The sequence below is a fragment of the Cetorhinus maximus genome, chromosome 1 (assembly GCF_964194155.1).
Source record: "Cetorhinus maximus chromosome 1, sCetMax3.hap1.1, whole genome shotgun sequence".
In the NCBI taxonomy this organism is placed as follows: Eukaryota; Metazoa; Chordata; class Chondrichthyes; order Lamniformes; family Cetorhinidae; genus Cetorhinus; species Cetorhinus maximus.
The window spans coordinates 22438418-22452095 of NC_135879.1; positions in this window are offsets into that span (position 1 = coordinate 22438418).

The window sequence follows — 13678 nt, forward strand, 5'->3', positions numbered from 1 at the left end:
GGGACCTTAGGAGGAGGCAGAGATGGATCATCCACCCAGCACTTCTTGCTGAAGATGGTTGAAAATGCTTCAGCCTTGTCTTTTGCACTGATGTGCTAGGCTCCCAGCATTGAGGATGGGTATATTTGTGGAGCCTCCTCCTCCACAAACTGTTATGTGCAGTTCCCACAAGCAACCTTTGACCAATCCACCTTAATATCTTTTTCTTTTTTGAAGAAGGGGTGAAGTTAGCTACATCATCCAACAGGTATTTAAAAACAATCAAAAGAATTGATTTATGGTTTGCATACAAAACTATACAGTAGTAAACCTGATGCCTGAAAATATCAGCAACACCCTGATAACAGGTGTGCAGCTTGGCTTATTAAATCTCCATAAATCAGTGGCCCTGATAGTCGTTTAGATTGGATGCAACCATAGTAAAGCCATGAGCTGATATGAAATGAAAATGGAATTACCTGTGATTAAAAACTGCAAGGTAAAATAAAAATGATCATAATTGCAAATTATTTGTCATTAATGATCACCCAGAATAAAGCAGCCAACTATTGCAAAACAAAAATCACAAAATGCCCACACTGTCTGATGAAGGGTAACATCCAAAGTGTTCTTCTATCTTTTATCTTCCAGGTGTTGTTCATCCCTCTGTGCATTTCCATCATTTTGTCTTTTTAATGTGCATCAGTGCCAATTTAACTGAGAGAATTTTTGCAGCCAAATTGGTAACAGTAGTCTCATAGTCCCTCATTATTCTGTGTCTAGTGACATCAAGGTGTTTATGTGTACTCCAAACACTGTTAGAAACCCAGGCTGGTCAGTCACAGTAAAGTTGTCCAGAAAAAGATTGTTGGTGCAGAGTATTTAGCTCTCATGAAAGTTTAACAATATGTTCACGATATATAAAACATGCTGAGTAAAAGCTGATCATTTCTACCAAATGATGCATTAGAACGTAAAAAAGGATTAAAGGCTGGAAAAGACCATTCAGCTACTGGAAGCTGTTTTTCATGTATTTAACTCTCCCATTATTTAATCCAGCTGCATGTAAATGTTCCTATTGTTTCTGTCTCTATCACCCTATCAGTTATATTATTCTAAATATTGATCACTTGTAATAGTTACTTTAAATTCATGTTGCACTGTTTTAAATCTGTGTCCCTTGCTCCACATTGCTGATTTACTTTGAAGTAATACTTTAGATGTACCAGTTAATGTTGTACATACTTCAATAAACTTTAATTGCATTATTTCTATATAACTTTTCATACCGCATATGCATTATGCTTGAGATCAGTTTTGACACTCTTTGTATAACTGACCATCATTTTTTAATTCTTTCATGGGATGTGGGCATCGCTGGCTAGGCCAGCATTTATTGCCAATCCCTAATTGACCTTGAAAATGTGGTGGTGAGCTGCCTTCTTGCACTGCTGCAGTCCATGTGGTGTAGGTACACCCAGAGTCTGTTCGGAAGGGAATTCCAGGGGCTGAATTTTCCTCCCTTCGGGGGGGATGTTGATGGGCAGGCACGTATAAGCGCCACCATTTTACGCCAGTGGGCCAATTAAGGCCCACCCAGCGTGACGTCCGCACGAAAGAGCGCACTCATCTCCCTGAGGCTAAGTGCAGCCTCAGGGAAATCGGTTGTAAATGTAAAAAAGATAAAAATAGAAAAATAACATTTCCCTTACATGTGCGCTCATGTGACAATGTCACATGAGTTGGGGAATATCCATAATTTTTACAAAATCTTTATTAAAATTTTTTAAAGCCTACATGAAACCTCATCCCACTGCTGGATGAGGTTTCATGTTTTTTCTAATTCCCTGGCCTGCCCACTAACCTTAAGGTTGGACGGGCAGGTCCTTTAATTACCTAATTGACCTTGTTAATGGCCTCAATTGGCCATTGACAGGTCGGCGGGCGAGCAGCTGATTTCGCTGTGCTCCTGCCTTCCTGAAAATTTAAATCAGGCGCGGTGACGTCAGGAGTTCCCCCCGACATCACTGTGCGTCATTTTACGCGTTGGCGAGCAGGCCCCGCCCCCGTTCGCCGACTCGTAAAATTCTACCCCAGGATTTTGATCCAGTCACAGTGAAGGAACGGTGATATAGTTCCAAGTCAGGACGGTCTGCGGCTTGGAGGGGAACTTGCAGATGGTGGTGTTCCCATGCGTCTGCTGCCCTTGTCTGTCTAGATGGTAGGGGTTGCAGGTTGGAAGGTGCTGTTGAAGGAGCCTTGGCGAGCTGCTGCAGTGCATCTGGAAGACAGTACACAATGCTGCCACTGTGCTTCGGTGGTGGAAGGAATGAATGTTGAAGGCAATGGATTTGGTGCCGATCAAGCAGGCTGCTTTGGATGGTGTTGAGTTTCTTGAGTGTTGTTGGAGCTGCACTCAGCCAGGCAAGTGGAGATGATTCCATCACATTCCTGACTTGTGTCTTGTAGATGGTGGATATGCCTCGGGGAATCAGGAAGTGAGTTATTCTCTGCAGAATTCCCAGCCTCTGACCTGCCACTGTTAGCCACAGTATTTATATGGCTAGTCTAATTCTGTTCCTGGTCAATGGTAACCCCTAGGATGTTGATAGTGGAAGATTCAGCGATGCTAATACCATTGAATATCAAAGGGAGATGGTTGATTTTCTCTGTTGGAGATGATCATTTCCCAGCATTAGTGTGGTGCTAATGTAAATTGCCACTTATCAGCCCAAGCCTGAATGTTGTCCATGTCTTGTTGCATATGGACACAGACTGCTTCCATATCAGAGGAGTCATGAATGGTGCTGAACATTGTGCAAGCATCAGCAAACATTCCCATTTCTGACCTTATGATGGAGGGAAGGTCATTGATGATGCAGCTGAAGATGGCTGGGCCTATGACACTACCTTGAGGAACTCCTGCAATGATGTCCCAGGACTGAGATTAATGACCTCCAACAATCATAACCACCCTTTGTGCTCAGTATGTCTCCAACCAGTGAAGTGTTTTGCCTCTGACTCCCATTGACTTCAGTTTTGCTAGAGTCCCTTGATGCTCCACTCCATCAAAAGCCATCTTGATGTCAAGGGAAGTCATTCTTGTTTTGGACTGCTGCCTATGTACTCTTGGCATGGTTCCTGGCTTCTGGTATGCATGGCCAATCTTCCTGGATAGATTGTAGTCTTACTCTGACACTTGTTTTAAACAGGTTTCTTACTACTATCTATAAGACAGGTTACAGAGTAGGTGTGTCTCCCCTGTGTACAGCGTGTTCCATCCTCTCTCTTGAGAGTCTAGCACTTGACTGCTGATGACCCACACACATTGTCGTCTACATCACTTATTAGCATATCAACTCTATTAACCAATTACACTGTGCCTCCCCCCAAGTATTACACCATGTTCTTAACAACAATATTAAACTATGTTTTAAATAGTTGCATTGCATTTCTGTAACTCATTTTTACTGCTACAGATTTTACGCAACTCCTACTCCTACTCTTCCCCCTCCCCAAGCGACTCAATCTCCCACAGTGTTCTCGGCCCTTTGCGAAGACACATTGGCGACATGCGGGCGTTCTTCTATTTTTTGGAGGACATCATCATGAAAAAAATGGGACAGCAACTTTGCAATATTGCTGGTAATCAGAGTGTAGACTTCAGGACTGCTGAACTGTAAGGACAATGGCTCTTTGTCAATGAAAGACTGATGCAAGAAAAAATACTGAAGGACATCAAACCTTGGACTAAAAGAGAAGAAATCAGGACTCTCTCAGGGATGCTCTGTTCCCTCAAAGCACACTGGGGAAAGACCTGAGAAGACAAGTGATCTTCGACTCCAATGAAGACTCTCACAAACATATCATTCACTGTTGCATCGAAAATAGGTTGTGAAGATCTGAGATTCTAGTGAACTGAAAGACGAGAAGAAAAATGATAAAGTTCCTGTAGACATTTCAAGAAATGAAGAAGAGATGATTTCCTGACGGTATTTTGGAAAGAATGTTTTCTTTCTATAGGCAGTGGTTCTAGCGCTAGGTTTTTCTTTGCATGAGGCTGCTCCATCTTGGGTAAGAAGATAAGATAACACCATTTTCTTCAATGGGATGAATCTCTAAGATGATAAGAAGATGGATTTCATGTAAACAAATTTCTTGTACAGGATTCTGAAGCTTTAGACGCTGGGAAGATGCTGGCTGACCTGGTTTACTAACACCATATTATAAGGCAAGTTACAGAGTAGGTACGTCTCCCTCGAGTGCAGTGTTCCATCCCCACCCTCAAGAGTCTAGCACAGGACTGCTGATGTCACTGACACATCTTCACCTACATCACTCATTTGCATATCTATTCTAGTAAACCATTACACTACACCTCTCACTTCTCCTCCCGAGTTCAGCTCTTTTGTCCAAGTTTGGACCAAGGCTGAAATGAGGTCAGGAGCTGAGTGGCCCTGGTGGAACCCAAATTGAGTATCAGTGAGTAGGCTATTGCTGTGTAGGTGCAGCTTGATAGCACTGTTGACACACCTTCCATTACTTTGTTGATGATCGAGAGTAGACCAAAAGGGCGGTAATTGGCCAGGTTGAATTTGTCCCCCATTTTGTGGACAGGACATACCTGGGCAATTTTCCATATTGTCGGGTAGATGCCAGATTGTAGCTGTACTGGAACAGCTTGGCTAGGGGCACAGCTAATTCTGGACCACAAGTCTTCAGTACAATTGCCAGAATATTGTCAAATGCCTCCCCCTCCAGATAGTTCTTTAATTGGAAGGTAGGTGACTGACCAAGTTGAGAGGAAGGTTGAGCTATCACCTAAGTTTACATGCAGAGCATATAGCTGAAGTACATTCAAGGTGAAGTATCTTTAATAAAGTTTAGAGGGAGATTTAAGGGATAATGATGTGTTCCCTACCTATTTTATCTGCCATGGTACCCAAAGCATTTTGAGGCTTGAACTTCATTGGCATCAATTTGGTGTGCTGTGAAAGCCAAGCCAGTGTTCTGATGTAGTTGGCCAGTTACAGAGGTACCAAAAATCATCTGTCTCTTACCCTGGAGGGGTGCAAAATGGTCGAAGGGGCAGAAGGGTGCACCCATGGCCTTGCAGTTTGGAATATTTTTGTGGGTCCTGGAGGGCATTTTTGTCTCTCTCCTGGGCACAAATTAGAAACTGGAATGGTTTTGACCTGTCCTCCTCAACAACTTTCAGTTGTTCCTTTAATGAGCTCTGGTTCAGTTGATCTGGAGTGTTGGCCAAATGGGTAGAACCTTTGCAGCACACTCTCTGCACATTTGTACATCAAAACTGCAAGTGGAGCTCTATGTTCATCATAGGATCCCAATTTCCATGTTAAAAGTGACCTCCCACTTGAAACAATCAGGTATTTTGGCTATTCATCTACAGGCTCCTAATAATATGTTTTGCCAAAATAATTAGTGTAGAAGGTGGCCCATTGCCATTTTGAAGTCTACGCCACCACATTTACATTGGGAGGCCACAGTTAGAATCAAGCCCAGCATTTTAGTTCGAGGAACATGGCACTGAATTTTCCCATTTAAGTCGCAAGCCCAATGTCAGGGCTGATTTCTCGATCGCGAACCTGAACTTGCACATGGTGGGATGTGAGGTGCTCTCTTCCTAGAGCTGGCCAGTGAAGAAGCACCTTTGAGGGTGCCATCCAACTGGGGACAGCAGGTGGCCTGAGGAAATGCGTGGCCTATCAGCGTGAAGTGAAGGGCAGCTGGAAGACCCACTGTGAACACTGTGTGCTGCTGAGATGAACGGAGAAGGAGAAGGCAGCGCAAGATGTAGGCGCCATATTGCTAATAGTCCAACAGCCAATTCCTCACACCCAGCACTATGCCATAGATACATCTGCAGGTGTCAAGAAAAAACTTGTAAGCATTTGCTGATGGATGACTTGAGGGTTGCCAACCCTGTCCTTTAAAGTGACCACTGCACATAAATCTCACATTACTCCAACCTCCAGCTTTATTTTCTCCTCTTGTGAGTAGATGAGTTGCAGACACAGTGGGGATCCCATGCACTGCCAAGAAAATTCCATAGCCTTCCAAGAGTGCCCACTAACTGACCATATTTACTTCAATTGGCTTCCCATCACTGCTGAGTGGATTGCCGATCAGGATTGCACTCATCCTGCCCTCAGGAAAAGCACCTGGAGACAGGGACAGATCAGCAAACCAGTTCAATGATTTTTAAACCCACCCCTCTCCAATAGCCTGAGAAAAGTCCCCCCATTGAGTCCTTTGGATTTGAAGCAGTCTTGAACCACGTGCCTCAACTGCTTGACTCATGCTTTAAATGAACATTTAACTGAACAATGGAATAGATTCAATAAAATTGTTCATTGAACACGTTGTTAGTGTGTCATTACTGATTATAATTAAGCTGCAGTTTGAAAATGTAAAATTATTAAACCAGCCATGCGGCTTCCCAATAGTAGATTTATGCTCTACCTCCTCTTCTTTCAGCCTGAACACCATCTGTGCTAAGATTTACCACCATCGTTGCAAGCTGAGCTTCTATACACTTGCCAACTAGATTTTGGTTTCATTAACTGACTATAAAATTTTCATCATTTTCCACTTGGTTTGCTATCCAACAGTTCCATAAAGCAAATCTGTTAAAGGCCTTCAGATGATCAAATTAAAATAAACAAACTTTTCAATTTTAATAAAAATGGTGAAATATATCACTTTAGATTAAGAAAAAGATTGAGTTGCTCTGAGTTATGTGTGGGGCAGTTAAGTCTCTGACTCTGGTTAAGGGGGAATTAACAAGGAGCAAAAGTCAACTCTTCCAGGAATTGACAAATTGACCCTTGGGCTCTTGTTGATGAATAGGCGTCTCTTAGTTAACATGTTAGTCTTTCCAAGGCATTACTTTTGAGTAATGTAGAGCGTGGCGTACAGTTGTAATGCTTTTCTTTTGTTGTAAGGCCTTTGCTACTGGGAAGTGGTCAAAGTGGATCTTGTGATTATTGCTCTTGCTAGAAGTTTCTCTTGTTTGCTAGCTGCTCTCAATTACCCCGCCAGGCGATTTCAAAGTTTGAAAAACCTCAGAAACTAACCCAATATTTTTCTCTATTATTTTTTTCTTAACATTATTTGTTGGTTTTAATAGAAAATGTAAGGAATGATGATCTGAAGCATGACTGCTGTGAAACCCATAAAGAGTAGCAGATCCTATTCTGTATGGCAGAGTACCCATGGTGAGAAAGAAATTCTCCTCTTGGAAAGGGGGCTGTTGTATGGCTGTATTACACATCACTGAAATAACTTTATTCCCCCATGATAAGTCAAGCAAGTGTTTTTGGTTAGTCCCTGTCAAATAAATAACATCTCCACATAATAAATAATTGTGCTCCCTTCACATACCATACTTGAATGCATCTCTTAATGTGTGGAGGAGCAACTCTTTTCATTAAACCCACCTCTGTTAAAAGCGTGTTGTTAATGCAGAAGGTCAAGAAGTGCATAACATTTAAGAAAATGTTAAACTAATTTAGATATTTCCTTCATTGTCACATAACTACGCACTAACGCTGAGCATAATCAGAAAAATATCCTTAAAGAATCATATTTAAATTCAAGACTTCTATTCGGAGCTTTCTTCCAATTATTACAGCCCTCCCAGAGCATGCCACTTTGTCTTCTTTATCCTTTCTTTGAACATAAATAAAAGAACTTCCGATGGTGTAAACGTTTAGAATATATTACAAGTGTTGTAAGTTGTTCTTGTCTGACTCCTATCCCATTTATCAGTTTTCTCCACAGCTGCACTGCATTTGGTACTCACTGTTCTTAGTTATGGCACTTGTGGAGCTCATATATAATGTGCAATCTTTCTGTTTTTAATGTTACTGTATAAAAAGTTGAGAGCTCATATTTTACCTTGATTTTAATACTTTGTATATAAAAAATTATGTTTTTCTGCAGATCAAGCCAAATTGTCTTTTGTGTTGCAGTATTGGCCTAATTGTGTGTGCATCCAGGTGTGTTGTTACCACAGCCACAGCTAAAAGTACTCTTACTGTCTAAAGTGAAATTTTACAGCAGTAAAAGAACACAGAAGTAAACAGTTTGAAAACAGACCTCAAGAAGCGTTAGTTCCGTGGCATAAAGAAAGTAGATGTTGATGCCCACGGAATATGATTAATAGTTTTCTTGATGGCTTCACTGCACCATCCATAAGCAGCATTATGCATTGGTTATAAGGTTGTGGAAATCATCTGTATTCCATAATTTCCTCACACACATGACAGATTTATTGCGCTATCATTTGTAGCTGTTTGCGCCAAAATGCATTTTTTAGAGATAGGATATGCTTTTGCTCATTTTGTGCTGACCACAATCTGTGCATATGGGTGATATTCTACGATATATTGCCCACTTACTGAAAACTATTGCCTGTTGACATCAATTAATGGCTAAAACTGGAACTTACACAATTATGTGTGGGGCATTGAATTCTTTTCTGGACAGACGGATAGTTAGGGACTAAACTATCATTTGTACTTTATCATCTCCGTCTTAAACTCATCACATAAAAAGAAGCTGTCAGTAATAATGACTTTCTTCCTTACCACAGTGCATTCAGCTGTCAGTAAGCTGTTGAGTGCCAGAGCATAGTTAGGGAATGGTAACAAGCTAGAGGAAATCATACATCATATCCCTTGTTCTCATACTGTACCACATTTATATAGAACATTAGGAAAAAACATTTTTCTGAGAATTGTTGTTAGGATTTGAGTAAGAAACCACAATTTCACAATTAAGTAGTTTAAATTCCAGAGGTCCTATATATATATATATAGAACATATAGAACATATATATATATATATATAGAAGTACACAGAAGTAAGGAAGCACTTAAACAAAGGGCAGAATTGTCCCAGAATTCCACTAAGTACGGTAGCAGGCATGAAAAATGATGCTTCACTCGCTGGCCGCTATGGTGGGTTTGCACGCTGTATTGTCTACTTCCCATTTCATTAATTATGCAGCCACAGGAAACACGCTGTCTCGCTGGCGGGCAGCCTCTGAATCACCCACCATTAGCTCACCGTTTCCTCACTCTGGGTGCCATATCTAAACAGCAGTCGCACACACAGTTCTCGATGCTTACAGCTCAGGACTGCTCCAGTGAAGACCTGGCCCTGAAAGCCAAGAAGAGTTCAGTAACCTGTCACTGGAATGCCTTTTGGAGGTCTGCCCTGATGTCCTCCAACCCCGTTCTGGCCACAAGTGGTCCAACAGTCTCACCACTCCAGCTTGGGAGGCGGTGGCAGTGGTGATCAGTGCCAATGCTGCACAGAAGAGGTTGGCCATCCAGTGCAGAAAGAGTGATCTCATCCATGCAACCAGGTTAAGGCCATCACACCACTCTAGCTCACACGCTCAAAAGACCATCACACATTCACTGGCATCTCACTCACTGCCAGCTCAAGGGACATCACCACTCACTCTCTCACACACACCCTCACATCTCCATCTGGCCTCATCTCCTCTGGAGACTGCCTCCTCAGTCCTCACCATCTTGAGGCCACTTGCACAGATTAACATGTGCCCCTACACACACCCTCAGTCACCTCCCTTCCCCAGTACAGCCCTCACACTGTAGCCTCTTCCCATGCCTGATGCTACTTCTCCCCCTTCCCCAAGCAAGCCTTAGCCCTGCAGCCGTTGAAAAGCCACCCCCGCCTTACGGCTGGTCTGGTAGGTAGAGACCTGTCCGTGAGCCCCCCTAAAAGTGATGTGGTGCTGTCTGCAAAGCCTGGCACTGATGACCGTGAGTGCTGCCCGAAGCAAGGTAGGCAAACAAACTTCGAAGTCCTGAGCAAAATGTAGCTCCCAGGTGCATGTTGCTTATGTACAGTTGAGAAACATGTCGGCATGCAATCACACTGACATGCTCGATGATCCAGTGTGGAGGGATGATTCTGTCGAGCAGGCTTATAATGAGATGCTAAAGTATTGAAATTAGGTTCCCAACATGTAGCAGTGGGTAACGTGGCCCATCATTGGCGGGTGGATCGGACAATCGCAAACTGGTTTCACAATGGCGTAAAACTTATTTTTGACCTTCTCACCATATTGTCCACTGAGGCCGCTCAACCTGCCCGCTACCAACGGGAGCAGAAAATTCCACCCAAAATTGATTTGCACAAGGATAGCAAGTAAATGCCACATATTATTCAATCAATCAAATTAATGGTAAATATTGTAGGTATTGTTCATCAGTTAGCAACTTTTTTCTTATTTTGGATGAGCTTTGCTTTCAGTTAAAGGGAATAAAAATGCATATTCAGTGGACCTTGACTTTAAAATGTGAGGAAAGCAACAGAAGTTATACAGAGGGAGCTGTACAAAAGGTAGTTTTGTCTTTAAGTTCATTGTTTTTTTTTTAATTTTTACCAATTTGCTAAAGATTTTAAAGCCATTTTTTAATGCAGATGAGAAACGCAGAATATATTTAATGTTCATAAGTTCTGCGGATGTTGGCAGAGGACAGTTGGCCATCATCAATTTTAAAAACTCAAAAGCTGCCTCCTTTTTAAAGGTGAATAAATTTAAAACTACACTTTTAAAAGATGCCTGCCTACCAGTATCAGTCATACTCCAGCCATTGTGAAACTTAATTGTGTGGAACTGCCTCCTTGTGATTATCCCAGACCACTAGACCTAAGTGAGATAGACTGGGACTGACAACCTCAATCTTAGATATACAGTACTGGATACAGATATGATTCCAAAACTGTTCTGTAATAATGTAGAAGTGGTAATATAAGTACACTGGAAGGGTGGTTTTACCAGTTCTAGGCAGAATACATAATAACTTGTTTTGAATGATCTGTCTCTTTCTATATAAAGTTGTCAAATATGGTTACTTTTGCCTGCCATTTCTATCTTTACTTTGCTGTCTCTCAGTCTCTCCTCTTTTGGACCCATCCCTCCTTTTCTCTTCCCTTCTGCTTCTTTGCTTCCTTTTGCCCTTTCTGGTCTTTTGCATAGTTTCTTCTTTCTGGTGGGAGTGATGTAAAGAATACTGTGGCATGTGATGGAGGCACCAAAGGCTGCATTTCGGGCAGCGTTCTGGAGAAAATGTAGCCTTCAGTGGTTCCTTACCCACTCACTCCCCCAATCACATAATTCTTGTCATCCCCTTGTTCACTTTGGGTCCCCTACTCCCTCTATGTTTCACAACCCATTTCTCCTCCAACCACACTATTCTGCCTATCACTACTATTGCTTCCTCCCCTTCATTACATGAAGAAAGACACTGGCATAGCAATTGGTTTAAAACAAAAACAGAATTACCTGGAAAAACTCAGCAGGTCTGGCAGCATCGGCGGAGAAGAAATCAGTTAACGTTTCGAGTCTTCATGACCCTTCGGCAGAACTGAAGCATAGTTAGGAGAAAGGTGAAATATAAGCTGGTTTAAGGTGGGGGGGTGCGGGGGGAGAGAGAAGTTGAGGGTGTGGTGATTGTGGAGATAAGCAAGCAGTGATAGGAGCAGATAATCAAAAGATGTCACAGACAAAAGGATCAAAGAGGTGTTGAAGGTAGTGATATTGTCTAAGAAAGGTGCTAATTACGAATGGAAGACAGGACACTCAAGGTACAGCTCTAGTGGGGTGGGGTGGAAAGACTAACAAAGTTTTAGTTTTAGATTTAAAAATAATGGAAATAGGTGGGGAAAGAAGAATCTATATAAATTATTGAAAAAAAGGGAGGGGGGAGAAACGGGGTGGGGATGGGGGGAGGGGGAGTTTAAGATCTAAAGTTGTTGAATTCAATATTCAGCCCGAAAGGCTGTAAAGTGCCTAGTCAGAAGATGAGGTGCTGTTCCTCCAGTTTGTGTTGGGCTTCACTGGAACAATGCAGCAAGCCAAGGACAGACATGTGGGCAAGAGAACATGGTGGAGTGTTAAAATGGCAAGCGACAGGGAGGTTTGGGTCTTTCTTGCGGACAGACCGAACTGGAGGAACAGCACCTTATCTTCCGACTAGGCACTTTACAGCCTTCCGGGCTGAATATTGAATTCAACAACTTTAGATCTTAAACTCCCCCTCCCCCCATCCCCACCCCGTTTCTCCCCCCTCCCTTTTTTTTCAATAATTTATATAGATTCTTCTTTTCCCACCTATTTCCATTATTTTTAAATCTAAAACTAAAACTTTGTTAGTCTTTCCACCCCACCCCCACTAGAGCTGTACCTTGAGTGTCCTGTCTTCCATTATTAATTAGCACCTTTCTTAGACAATATCATCATCTTCAACACCTCTTTGATCCTTTTGTCTGTGACATCTTTTGATTATCTGCTCCTATCACTGCTTGCTTATCTCCACAATCACCACACCCTCAACTTCTCTCTCCCCCCCGCCACCCCCACCTTAAACCAGCTTATATTTCACCTTTCTCCTAACTATGCTTCAGTTCTGCCGAAGGGTCATGAAGACTCGAAACATTAACTGATTTCTTCTCCGCCGATGCTGCCAGACCTGCTGAGTTTTTCCAGGTAATTCTGTTTTTGTTTTGGATTTCCAGCATCTGCAGTAGCTTTTAGCTTTTTGTTTTTAGCAATTGGTTTAGGCTGGTCTGTATGTAAATAGAACAGGCTTCAAGCCCCTGGTTAGCATTTCCAGTGTGTAATGATTGTATCTGCTCAGCCCACCATATTGAATGCTTAGGCTCCATTTTATGCCTGAAAATGAGATTGGCACCATCAAATATCTAGACCTCTTTCTGCCCTTCAACCCCCCTCTCTGCTTGGTGTCTGTTCCTCTCTCTCTGTTACTTTCTAAAGTGTATGGAACACAAACAAAGACTATGACAGATATATAATCAGATCAGTCAATCTCTCAACCTTTCTCACACACACATGCTAATGTACACATACCCCTTTTCAGTAAAGCTTTAGAAATGTTTCCTCTATTAGAGGATAAAGTAAAATATATTATTCTGGATAGGTATCTGAATGGTCCTGATGCAACCTGGGAAATCAGTCCCACAGCACATGCTCAGAATTATATTCAGCCTTAGATTCGCAGCTCTGCTAAAAAAATATGAGGAAGCATTTCTATTGGGTCATCCTGATCCATTGACTTAACATAAATGGAGGATCAACAGAGCTCCTCTGTTTCCCTAGAAGTTCCACTGATCCTCCACTGAACGGTAGATTTGAAGAACCTCGATAATTTCTGCCAAATAAATTCTACTCCAAGTCCAAAGGTGGAGTTTTAAGTCCCCCTCCCTGGCCTCCACCCACCATCTACCCCCCCACCCCAATCCCCCACTTCCAAACACACCCGCAAGCTTGGGACAGGTGGGTTGAGGATAGGTAGAAAGGTAAAGAACTTTCAATTTTGAAACCTGACACCAACCTGCCTCCAACCTGCTCACTTCAGGTTTTAACGGTGGTGAGAGGGGTTGTTGGGAAAGGTGGGGGAGGGCACAAATAACCAACATATTTTCCAGAGGTGGGCCAGTTACTAAAATCTTTGTAGGGGGATGTGTTTCCTCATTTTAACTGTATTTTACTTTTATTGCACATAGGCCAGGATACCTGGGACTTGGGAATACCAGCAGATAAAAAGAGGGGATAAAGTAAGTGTTTTTATTGTACTGCTTGTGGGGTAGGAGCAGCAGTGTTGCCCCAGGCCTA